Here is a 13,719-nt window from a genome sequence, read left to right as displayed (position 1 = left end):
TCAGAATAAATGCTACCCAACATTGAGGAAACATTGGAGCTGAGAAAACAAAATAACCGAGTTCTACATCATCTTCGAACCAGGCCAAAAGTACATTAAGTGGGCTATATTCTTCCCCTTTTGCATATGAATACATCAACATATCCATTCCTTGTAATGCACTCATGAATCAAACAAACTTCTTTTATATTTTTCAAAAAGGATTTTGTTGATATCAATTTTCTCTCTGTTTTAAAAAGTATTATCGACAATAAATGCCATTTTGAGAGATATGAAAGAAATAAGATTGCCAATAAAAGGTAAAGGCTCAAACTTTTTTAATAGAATGGTAGCTTGCAAAAGGCAATACCCCATAGATGATTACAAAGTTTGGAAAGTGGTAATTTTGTGGAAAAGGTACATTGAAATGTAATGACCCTATCCTCTCTCTCAACTTGGAATTCCTAAGTAAAGGCTTCCGTTGAAATGTGTTGAACTTCTTCATGATAAACAGATGACTGTGTTAGAACAAGATTTGTTCTGATCAATTATCTTAGTTTTGATGATAACAATAATATGAATTTTGCTTAAGATAATATGGTACTCTAATCCAATGCAATTTCCCTTTCAGGAAATATATATAAAGAGTACGCATAATTCAGCGCTCACTACAACTCATATCAAACTTGCTGAAACGCTGTTCAAATCTAAACTCAGAATCTTCATCTTCATCAAAGCTCACTACATTGCTTTTGTAATATATTAGTGAGATTAAGCTTAAACGATTAAGAGAAATATCACAGTTGTGATTATAGCTTTTAGGAAGCATTTGTAAACTCTTAGAATTGATTACATTAAGTTGTAAGGAACTAGAGTGATCGTGTTGATCAGAATACTCTAGGAAGTCTTAGGAGTGAACTAAGCAGATTGTAACTAGAGTGATCGTGTTGATCAGTAGACTCTAGAAAAAGTCTTAGAGGGTATCTAAGCAGTTGTTCCTGGAGGGATCAGTGTGTGATCAGAAGACTCTGGAAGACTTAGTTGCTGACTAAGTGGAAAACCATTGTAATCCGTGCGATTAGTGGATTAAATCCTCAGTTGAGGTAAATCATCTCTGCGGGGGTGGACTGGAGTAGTTTAGTTAACAACGAACCAGGATAAAAATAACTGTGCATTTATTTTTTATCTGTCAAGTTTTTAAAGCTACACTTATTCAAACCCCCCCTTTCTAAGTGTTTTTCTATCCTTCAGACTGCTGATGATCAAGTCTTGTCTGATGTAGTTACTTGCCATGAATCCCTAACTTTTGCCTGGACCGCCCTTTCGGGTTTTCGGTCCACCGGGTATTTTATTCTGTTTATGTCTCTAATTTTTGCTTAGACCGCCCTTTCGGGTTTTCAATCCACCGAGACGCTCTTTTTTGCCTAAGCCGCCCTTTCGGGTTTTCAACTTAGCGAGCTGTTCTTTTATTATTATTTTTTAGGCAAAGTATTTCTTGACTACATCAGCATTCACGGGACGTGGGAGCTCCTCTCCATCCATAGTTGCAAGAATTAATGCACCGCCAGAGAAGGCTTTCTTAACAACATATGTGTTAGAACAAGATTTGTTCTGATCAATTATCTTAGTTTTGATGATAACAATAATATGAATTTTGCTTAAGATAATATGGTACTCTAATCCAATGCAATTTCCTTTTCAGGAAATATATAAAGAGTACGCATAATTCAGCGCTCAGAAGCTTTGTCTCAAAGGGTTCAGCATGCAACATCAGAACATGGTCTGGCAAGACATCAGAAGATGGTCGAAGCAGAATCAGAACATGGGTCTATGGAAGCATCAGAAGAACAAGAGAACAGAAGCACTGAAGTTCTGATGGTATCACGCTCAGAAGCACTTCAAGGTCAGAAGATCAGAAGATGCTATGCACCAAGCTGTTTGACTCTGATGATATTCAAACGTTGTATTCACAAACATCAGATCAGAAGAAAGTACAAGTGGCAAGCTACGCTGACTGACAAAAGGAACGTTAAAAGCTATTCTAGGCTACGTCAGTAGACACAGCGTGAACAAGGCTCGAGGTAGTTGACAAAAGCGTATAACATTAAATGCGATGCTGTACGGAACACGCAAAGCATTAAATGCATTCAACGGTCATCTTCTCCAACGCCTATAAATATGAAGTTCTGATGAGAAGCAAGGTTAACGATTCTGCACCAAATCAATTCAAATTAACTTGCTCAAACGCTGTTCAAATCAAAACTCAGAATCTTCATCTTCATCAAAGCTCACTACATTGCTGTTGTAATATATTAGTGAGATTAAGCTTAAACGTTAAGAGAAATATCACAGTTGTGATTATCGCTTTTAAGAAGCATTTGTAAACTCTTAGAATTGATTACATTAAGTTGTAAGGAACTAGAGTGATCGTGTGGATCAGAATACTCTAGGAAAGTCTTAGGAGTGAACTAAGCAGTTGTAACTAGAGTGATCGTGTGGATCAGTAGACTCTAGAAAAGTCTTAGAGGGTATCTAAGCAGTTGTTCCTGGAGTGATCAGTGTGTGATCAGAAGACTCTGGAAGACTTAGTTGCTGACTAAGTGGAAAACCATTGTAATCCGTGCGATTAGTGGATTAAATCCTCAGTTGAGGTAAATCATCTCTGCGGGGGTGGACTGGAGTAGTTTAGTTAACAACGAACCAGGATAAAAATAACTGTGCAATTTATTTTTATCTGTCAAGTTTTTAAAGCTACACTTATTCAAACCCCCCCTTTCTAAGTGTTTTTCTATCCTTCAATATGGTCCTTCAAAATTAGGAGTCCACTTGCCCCTTGAATCGGAGGTGAAAGACAAGATCCTTTTGAGCACAAGGTCGCCTTCTCTGAATACACGAGGTCGAACCTTCTTATCAAAAGCTTTCTTCATTCTTTTCTGGTATAACTGACCATGGCATAAAGCCGTCATTCTCTTTTCTTCTATCAAATTCAATTGATCAAACCTGCTCTGACACCATTGAACCTCAGATAACTTGGTTTCCATTAAAACTCTCAATGATGGGATCTCAACCTCAATAGGGAGCACTGCTTCCATACCATAAACCAAAGAAAAGGGAGTTGCCCCTGTTGAAGTACGAACAGATGTACGGTACCCATGCAAAGCAAATGGGAGCATCTCATGCCAGTCCTTGTACGTAACAACCATCTTTTGCACAATCTTCTTAATATTCTTATTTGCTGCTTCAACAGCTCCATTCATCTTTGGCCTATAAGGCGAAGAGTTGTGATGTTCAATTTTAAAACTTTCACACAGTTCTCTCATCATACTGTTATTCAGATTAGAGCCATTATCAGTAATGATCTTGCTTGGTACACCATATCTGCAGATGATGTTGTTCTTGATAAATCTGACCACAACTTGCTTTGTCACATTAGCATATGAAGCAGCTTCTACCCACTTGGTAAAGTAATCGATTGCTACCAGGATGAATCGATGTCCGTTCGAAGCCTTGGGTTCAATCATGCCAATCATATCGATACCCCACATCGAGAAAGGCCATGGAGAAGAAATAACATTGAGAAGTGTCGGAGGCACATGAATCTTGTCAGGATACACTTGACACTTGTGACACTTCTTTACAAACTTGTAGCAATCAGATTCCATTGTAAGCCAATAGTAACCTGCTCTAAGCATCTTTTTAGCCATCGAATGTCCATTGGAATGGGTACCAAAAGATCCTTCATGAATTTCATGCATCAACATGTCTGCTTCGTGTCTATCCACGCATCTGAGCAAAACCATGTCATAATTCCTTTTATACAAAACATCAGCATTGATGAAGAAACTACCAGCCAATCTCCTCAAAGTTTTCTTATCCTTATTTGATGCCCCAAGTGGGTATTCTTGAGTCTGAAGGAAGTGCTTAATATCGAAATACCACGGCTTTTCATTTGTTGATTCCTCAACTGCAAATATATGAGCAGGTCTATCAAGACGTCTGATTGTAATCTGAGGTTCCTCATTATGAAAATTCACTTTGTACATGGAGGACAATGTGGCTAAAGCATCAGCCATTTGATTCTCATCTCGGGGATGTGGTGGAATTCAACTTTGTTAAAGAACGTCAATAGCCTTCTGGCGTAATCTTTGTAAGGGATCAAACCAGGATGACGAGTTTCCCATTCTCCTTTAATCTGATTAATCACAAGCGCATGATCTCCATAAACATCAAGAATCTTAATTCTCAGATTAATGGCCTCTTCAAGTCCCATGATGCAAGCTTCATACTCGGCAAAATTGTTTGTACAGTCAAAACATATCCTTGCAGTGAAAGGTACATGTGACCCATGCGGAGTGACAATAATGGCGCCAATTCCATGGCCATGAACATTAGAAGCTCCATCAAAAATTAAGCCCCACTTGGATTCAGGATCTGGCCCTTCTTCTGGCAACGGTTCATCCCAATCTTGAGCTCTCAAATACAATATATCTTCCTCTGGGAAGTTCATTCTGATAGATTGATGATCATCAATTGGTTGGTGAGCGAGGTACTCCGCCAACACACTTCCTTTCACAGCTTTCTGAGCTCGATATTCAATATCATATTCTGATAACAACATTTGCCAGCGAGCGATCCTTCTAGTTAATGCAGGTTTCTCAAATACATACTTAATTGGATCCATTTTGGAAATCAATAGGGTGGTGTGGTTCAACATATACTGTCTCATTCGGCGAGCAGCCCACACCAAAGCACAACAAGCTTTCTCAAGCAGCGAGTATCTTGTTTCGCACTCGGTAAACTTTTTGCTAAGGTAGTATATTGCATACTCTTTTCGACCAGACTCGTCATGCTGTCCCAACACACATCCCATTGAATTTTCAAGCACTGTGAGGTACATAATCAAAGGCCTTCCCTCAGCTGGAGGGAGCAAAATGGGAGGTTCAAGCAGATATTCTTTGATGTTGTCAAAAGCTTTTTGAAAATCTTCATTCCACACACATCCCTGATTTTTCTTTAACAACTTGAAGATTGGCTCACAGGTAGCAGTCATATTGGAAATGAACCTGGAGATATAATTCAAACGTCTGAGGAAACCTCTCACTTGTTTCTCAGTCTTTGGTGCTGGCATTTCCTGAATTGCTTTGACTTTATCATGATCTACTTCAATTCCTCTCTGACTGACAATGAAACCCAATAATTTTCCAGAACGGACACCAAAAGTACATTTGTTTGGATTTAGGCGGAGACGATACTTTCTCAAACGCTGAAACAACTTCAAAAGATCCTCCATGTGCCCTTCCTCTGACTGGGACTTGGCAATCATGTCATCCACATAAACCTCAATTTCTTTGTGCATCATATCATGGAAAAGAGTGGTCATGGCCCTCTGATATGTCGCGCCAGCATTCTTCAGCCCAAAAGGCATTACTTTGTAACAGAATGTCCCCCATGGCGTAATAAAGGTTGTCTTTTCCATGTCTTCAGGTGCCATCTTAATCTGATTATATCCTGAAAAACCATCCATGAAGGAGAAAACCTCAAACTTTGCCGTACTATCTACCAAGATATCAATGTGAGGTAGAGGAAAATCATCTTTCGGACTGGCTTTGTTCAAATCTCTATAATCAACGCACATGCGAACTTTTCCGTCTTTCTTCGGAACAGGCACAATATTAGCAATCCATTGAGGATACACAGAAGTGACAAGGAAACCTGCGTCAATCTGCTTCAAGACCTCATTCTTAATCTTTTCCGCCATATCAGGATGACTCCTTCTTAGCTTTTGCTTGACAGGAGGACATTCAGGTTTCAATGGCAAACGATGCTCCACAATATCTGTGTCCAACCCAGGCATGTCTTGGTAGGACCACGCAAAAATGTCAACATACTCTTTAAGAAGCTCTACCATCCTCTTCTTAACATCTTGACCAAGAAGTGCCCCAATCTTGACTTCCTTCTTTCTTCTTCAGAACCCAAGTTGATGACTTCTAACGGCTCTTTATATGGCTGAATGGTGTCTTCCTCGTGCTCAAGTAGTCGGGAAATCTCATCAGGAATACATTCATCACTCTCTTCTTCCGCCTCATACACAGGACACTCGAAGTTAGGAGAGGGTGCAGGGTCATTACTTTCAACGGTTTTATTGATTAATCTGCACAAGTGATTATTATTTTAGGAAAAAGGAAAGATATATGCAAACATGTAATCGTGCAGATTATGACAAATGAAAACATTTTTTAAGGTTTTTTGTGTTACCACTTTCCAGAAAAAGCAAAAAGATAAAAAGCATGTATATGCAGAAACAAAATGACTTTTATTGATGATTTTAATGTTTAAAACAAACAGAAAATGGCCCAACAACTTCACTTTCATCTTGGACAGAATGAAAGGATTTTGAAAAACATAAAAGCAAATTACTTTGAAGCATGAGTACACTTAGGAATGTCAATGGTGATCTAGTTCTTAATCGTCTTTCCATGGGTCACAAAGTTTGGCACTTCTGGCTCTTGTTTATCTTCAATAACAGCGTTGACTTCTGGAAGAGTCGGATGTAGAAACCCAGCACTATGGAACTGTCATACCCTAATTTTTGACCCCCCTGAGATGACATATCTTCAGGATTTTTCACCAGGTCAAGACAAGTACCCAGAGCAGTCATTTCTCCATCTGGTACCTAATCGAGGATGCTCAAAGACAAGAAAGCTCAGGCAAAGGATCAATCAATACAAAGACTAGTCTCTAATACAATCATGGGGCTCAAAAACTTCACTTTTCTCATCTATGATTGATTAGACATCCAGTCATATGAGTACAGGTTTACTCAGGTCACCAGACTAGGGTTTTGAGCCTATCAAGGACTGAAATCAGGGATCACATTTGGGAAACCCTAAAAAAACCTTAGAGGATCATTCAAAGACATCAATCATCTTCAAATAACTCATATTACAAGATCTACTGGACATCACACTTCAATTCAAAGTCTACAGTCATTATTTTCACATGGTCGACAAATTAGGGTTTTGACCTAATTCACCAAGATAGTTGACTTCTGATCAGGGCATGAATCAAAAACTCAAGACATGATTCAAGGATCTCTACTACCTCCATATAATCCATTTATATCATCCATTTGGGGAGAAGATCTTATTTCTACACAAAAGCCCAAAAATTCACTTTGTCAGGAAAAAGTCAACTGTGAAGGATCATCATTGACTTTTAAGGTTTTTGGTCAAAAAATGACTTTCAAAGATCAATATCATCAATATATGGATGTCAAAGTCATTTGGCCAAAGAAATTCAAAGAAATTCATCAAGGAGCGAAAAGTCGGGAATTAGGGTTTTTGAGGGCATGGTGAGATCTCAAAATTTCACCTACACAACTCAAAAAACTTCCAACATGAAAGTTGTAGATCTTGCCAAATAAAACAACATCTTACAAGGGAACTTTTTTCAAAAGATCAACCATTTATGAAGTTTTGGAAATTTTGAAGTTTAGGTCATAAACACTTAGAAATTTTTCTAAGTGTTTTAACCTAGTTTTCTTCCAACTTTGACCTCATTTTTCACAAATTTCCCAAAGGATTCTGAAGAAGACATAAACTAATGATTTAAAGTAGATGTTTAGGGCTTTCGAAATTGTGTTCAACCTTCTCAAAATTCAATTTGAGCTAAGAGTTATGCTTGTTCAAAGTTGGCCTCATGAAGTGAAATTATAGGTCATGCATCATTTTGGAACTTTGAAGTTTTGTGCACATGACCTCAAATACAGATGCTACATGACCCATAATACATCTGCAAACATGCCATGCATTCATTTTCACCATGCCATGATAATTGAAGAAGATTCCTAAAACAAGAACATGTGATTATGTAATGATTACATTTGAGAATTTATGGCAAATTGATGAATCACCCAAGGAATCTTCTCATCAACCAATTAGAGCTCACTTTGCATCTGAATTGTCCCCTAAGATCAGATAGAATCAATGGATAGGGGAGGTGGCTCGAAAATGCAATGATCACACTTGGATATTCTTTGAAATTTCTTCATGGCTAAGAAACCAAACTTGCTTCACTAAGCAAGCTCACTCTCTCACTCAGTACTGAGACATTTGCCTATAAATAGGAGAGCACAATTCAGTAGAAAAACACACCAAAGCAACCATATTACTTGCTTTCTCTTTCTCTTCTCTTGTTCATTGTTTTTCAAAGTTCTTTGGCAAGAAGAATCGATTTCTTCAAACCAGAGCTTATCTTTGGGAAGTGAGCATTCTAACATCTCAAGGGAGGTCATTTGAGGTGATCCAAGCACCTGGATCACTTCTGTAGGTGGAGGAACACCATTGTTGCTCTCACTTTGGAGCATCTGCAGTTGGAGGTCCATGGAGTGATTCAGAAGGTTTCAAGGCAAGCCAATCATCCAGACACACTCCTCAGGTCATAGTGAAGCTAACCAGATGGCTGCAGCTCATCTGTAACTCGAGAATCAACACCCTCCATGTTCACTTGAAGCTGAAATCGAGGGAGGTCCATAGAACAATTCAGGAGGTTTGAGGTCATTACAAGCATTCAGTTAGCATCACTGAGCCACAAGGAAGCTTTTGGGATCATTCATACAAGCCCAGTTGCTCTCTATCATCCTCACGATCTCCATTTTCAGAGGTAAGTTTCTGAACTCTCTCTCTTTAATTTAAGTACTCTTTGTGAAATAGCTCGATTCTATCTTGTTCAGCATCATCAGAGGATTGAAAACCCTCTATCATCATCCATTTATCTTTCAGTATAGTCATTTAATTTAATTTTGAAATTTTAGGGTTCTTCACGATTTCTGGTAAATTAGTTAGATGTAGTTAATGATAGTTTATGTTAGTTACATATTTAGAATCGTGAGTGAATTTAGAGCAAGTTTCATGTTTACATCGTTGCAAATGGTTGAGAAACGAGTAAGTTCAGAAATTCAAAAATGGAGAGCTTGAGGTTGAAGATGAAGATGGTGGTGGCGCGCAAATTTGAATTCTCAGGGGAGAGTTTATTTTATTTTGAATGGTGTGCGTTTTATTAACGACTGAATAACTTGCCCTAGTGGCCACACATGCGCTCTTAGTCTCCTCATGCCAAAGGTCTGGGGTTCGAATCCCCCTCGCCCCAGACTTTTTGGTTCTTTTATTTTTCAAAGATTTACAACTTGTTTTGAAACATAACCAAATGAAGGCAAGTCACTAACACTGAGCGCGCGTTGGCTCAGTGGTGTTGTTTTGGGCTGGTGACCTCAAGGGCGTGGGTTCAAACCCTCCAAGGGCCAAAACTTATTTTTTTAACACTAATTTCTTTCATTTCTCTTCACAACTTCACATATTTATTTAACTTATCAAAATAAATCATTTTCACTTCATTTTTCATACACCTATTATTTAATATATCTATTTTGTGAATAGTCAAAAAAATCATAAAAATATTATTTATTTCTTGAGTTTTTAATTAGGTTTAAAATAGTATGTTTTTAAGTGTTTTCTTAAATACTTTAAATATATATTATCACTTTATTTTAACCTAATCACTTTGTAAATAAGTTTATGATAAAACCCTAATTATTTAGGTCTTAATTAAGTAAAAATCTTTATTTTTACTTTAATTAAGTTGACTTTTGTCAATTTTCAAAGCTGTTATCAATCTCCGATTAAACGGATGATTAAGGTTTTCAAACAACAAAACCTTATATCATTTCAAATCATTTTCAACTGCTTTTATCACCAGTACTATAAAGTACTGGGCCTCTAATAGAGTGTAAGTCCCAAAAACCTTCTCTTCTTAGCTTGTTTTCAAAACTGTATTTTCAAAATCTTCTTTCTGTTTTCAAAACATTCCTCTGGTATTTGAAGGGCATTATTCCCGGTGAAACTCTTCAGATACCTATGTGACCTTTGTCCATCTTCACTTCTTCTGTTTTAAAAAACCATTAACTGTTTATCATATATATATATTCAACTGTTATCAACAAAACAACAAAAATAATGTTGAGGCTCTGTACATACTTCTTCAATGGCCTCCACTCCATCCAGGTTAGGCTTTACAAGCTTTCAATTTACAGTCTTTGTTTAAATTACTGTCAAATATAAACTGTGCATATATTAGTTTAGAACTACGTTTGAGTATAAACCTTAGGACAGCTAAACTATATATATATATATATTATAGGAATATGGCCTAGGATTGAGAATGTCTTCCCGGTGAAGGCTCTTTCCTAATTAGAGATCTGTAGTTCAAACCCCCAAGATGAATTATTCCCGGTGAAACATCTTGGTAAAAACCTTAGAATCCAAATAATAGGACACATCCACCCAAAGAGGAATTATTCCCGGTGAAACCTCTTACCCATTTGCTTAGAGCCAAAATAAGTTCAAAACTACATAGCTTTCTCTTGTGCTATAACAAGGACCCTCGACTAGCCTCCTCTTGGGCTTTGTACAAGGACCCACAGGCTTCTTAAAAGCATTTCCAGCTTCCTCTTGAGCTTGTATACAAGGACCCATCAGGTTTCTTATAAACATAGGAACAGGTCTTTAGTCACCTTTTAGCCTACCCTGGTGAGTTTCTTCCAATTTAAACCAGACTTTAAACAAGCTAAGTTTGTCTCAATTTCACATTGAGTACATTTTTGGAATGAGAGACATGGACAGTCTCTGTCACCCTTATCTTCATCAATCTTCCTTAGCAGAGTCTAGGATCCATGTTTGGTCATCCTCAGCATTGAGTCAGCCTTCATCTTGGGCTTTAAACAAGAAGTCTCCATTAGATAATCTTTCTGCCATTCATTTTAATAAAAACCCCTGGAAAGGGTTAGCCTCCAACATCTGTCAAAAATGTCAAAACCCCTGGAAAGGGTTAGCCTCCAACATCTGTCTAAAAATGTCAAAACCCCTGGAAAGGGTTAGCCTCCAACATCTGTCTAAAAATGTCAAAACCCCTGGAAAGGGTTAGCCTCCAAAATTAATAAATAATTTCATTCTCTTAGGAGATAATTTCCCCAAAAGAGTCAGAACCCCTGGAAAGGGTCAGCCTCCAAAAAAACATGATAAAGTCAGTCTTTTAACAGACAAATTCACTAGCTGAGTCAAAATCCCTGGAAAGGGTTAGCTTCCAAAGAAAAACAGTCTTTTAATAAATAAAACCTCCTCAGTAGAGTCAAAACCAACAAAAACAGTTAGCCTCAACCTTGGGCTTCATACAAGGCACCCAAACAATGAAACTCCCCTGTCAAGAGTCAGCCTCAACCTTGGGCATTGTACAAGGCAGATAATAGAGTCTCCTCAGTGAGTCCTTCATCACTCAGTAGCCACAACCTTGGGCTTTGTACAAGGCAGATAAACCATATCTTTCATGTGTCAAAGATTCCTAACACTTAGGATATTTCCCCATATAGTCATCCATACTTAATTCATTTAAGAGTCCGCCACAACCTTGGGCTTTGTACAAGGCAGAAAATAATGTTTTCCCCTAGCTAGAGTTAGCCACAACCTTGGGCTTTGTACAAGGCACATAAAATAGAGTCATTCAATTATCCTCAACAGTTAGCCACAACCTTGGGCTTTGTACAAGGCACATAAATAGAGTCTCCCTAAGTAGAGTCAGTCTCAATTCTGGGCTTTGTACAGAACACTAAAATACCCTGTAATTAATTCCCAGTGGAGTCATCTCCCAGAGTCAATAATATTAATTAATCAATCAAAAAGCCTCAAGCTTGGGCCTCATACAAGCCAGCTAAAAGTCAAATCTTTTATACAGTAGATAGACATAGCTTATCTCCATAGAGAGATATTTTTACTACTCTACCACATTCAAACAAACAAACATTTCATTTCAATTTTAATCAAGTCTCCCATTTAGGATTTTGAAAGGCATGAGCTGGTAGTAAAACCCAGACATGTGGTAACTTTCCCTAATTTGGATGAGCATCTTTCTTTCATTTAAGAGGCATTTGACTGGTATACTTGCACATACACAAGTAAGGTCCCCCTCTTGAATGAAATGAATTCAGTTATTCTGTCACTCCTTTAAATGTTTGTGGTAGAATAGTACAAATACCTCTCTGTAGAGATAATTTCATGTCTCTTTACTGTAAACAGAGATTTAATTCCAAGCTTCAACCTTGAGCTTCAAGCAAGGCACCAAAAATAATTAATTTCCCTAGTTAGTTCCCCGAACTACATTAAGCTCTGACTTCCACTAGGGATATGTAGGCATGAGGTTCACAAGGAATCTCAGCGAGCTAATAAAATACCAAAAATAGTCAGTTTGTCTGTCTGTCTGTCTTTTAAAATCAATTCAATTCTCTCTCCTAATACAAAGGAGAAACTTTCCCAATCATTAGCAATAAACACAAACACAATGACACAGAGAAGGTTCCTGTAGAGTACTACAGATATGTAGGGTGTTTAAACACTTCCCTATGTATAACCGACCTCCCGGACTCCAGAATTTCTAGTCTAGGTGTAAATCCCCACACTTAGCAAACTCCTAGGGTTTAGTTGAGATCTTTTTTTCCCTTTCCTACTCGTAGGACAAATAAGAAAGTTCGTGTGATATCGTAGGAAGAACTGAAATAAAATTCATCCCACCACGGGCGCATTCTCCTTCCAAATTTCGCGTGAAGGGTTTAGCGTGCCGTCCTCCCAAGTGAAATGGGGAGGTAAAGAAAACGACCACCACAGGAACATCTCCTGATAAGGACGAAAAGCAGATTCCGGCTTCATCACAGACTTGTCTGAAGCAGAAAATCCCAGACCAACTCTATTCTTGTTCTCTTGCAGACTCACCACTTGTCCCCAGACTCCTGAATGTCCATTCTGAACCACCAGTTGAGCATCTTTGAAGGTGGCAATGGAAGCTTCATCCTTTTTGAATTCATCATTAACAGACAGGGCTTGGAATGCAGTTCCAATGACCACTTCATCAGCTTCTATGGTACGGAACAAAGAGAGATGACTAATCAGTAAAGCTTGTTCTCCATTCACAACAACCATCTTTCTATCTTTCACAAATTTCAACTTTTGGTGGAGAGTCGAATTAACTGCCCCAGCCTCATGGATCCATGGGCGTCCCAATAAACAACTATATGCAGGGAAAATGTCCATCACTTGAAAAGTAATCTTGAAGACAAATGGCCCAATACCAATAGGCAAATCAACCTCTCCAACCACTGATTTCTTCGAACCATCAAAAGCCTTGACAATCACATTACTAAATCTCATTGGTGTGCCACCATAAGACAGCTTAGCAAGAGTGGATTTCGGCATGACATTCAGCGATGAACCAGTATCGATCAACACATTGGACATTGAGTCCCCTTTGCAATTGACAGAGATGTGCAAAGCCAAATTATGATTTCTTCCCTCCTCAGGCAAATCTTCACCACTGAAGCTCAGATTGTTACACGCAGTGATATTACTCACAACCCCATTAAACTGATCCAGCGTCACATCATGATCCACAAAGGCTTGATCAAGTATTTTCATCAAAGAATCCCTATGAGCAGGAGAACTTGTCAGCAGCTCCATTATAGAGATCTTATACGGGGTACGGTGTAGCTGATCCACGATCTTATAATCACTCATCTTGATAAGCTTCAAAATCTCATCCATCTCCTTTCCTAAAGTTGATCCAGCATTTACTTTTGTCGCATCATTATTGTTCACAGGCACTTGAGTAGGATTCCTCTGGACATCCACAACTGTCTGGGGCTGA

This window comes from Vicia villosa, linkage group LG2 (assembly GCF_029867415.1).
Source record: "Vicia villosa cultivar HV-30 ecotype Madison, WI linkage group LG2, Vvil1.0, whole genome shotgun sequence".
NCBI classification, from domain to species: Eukaryota; Viridiplantae; Streptophyta; class Magnoliopsida; order Fabales; family Fabaceae; genus Vicia; species Vicia villosa.
The sequence above is the reverse complement of the archived record's forward strand: the minus strand, read 5'-3'. Positions refer to the sequence as shown.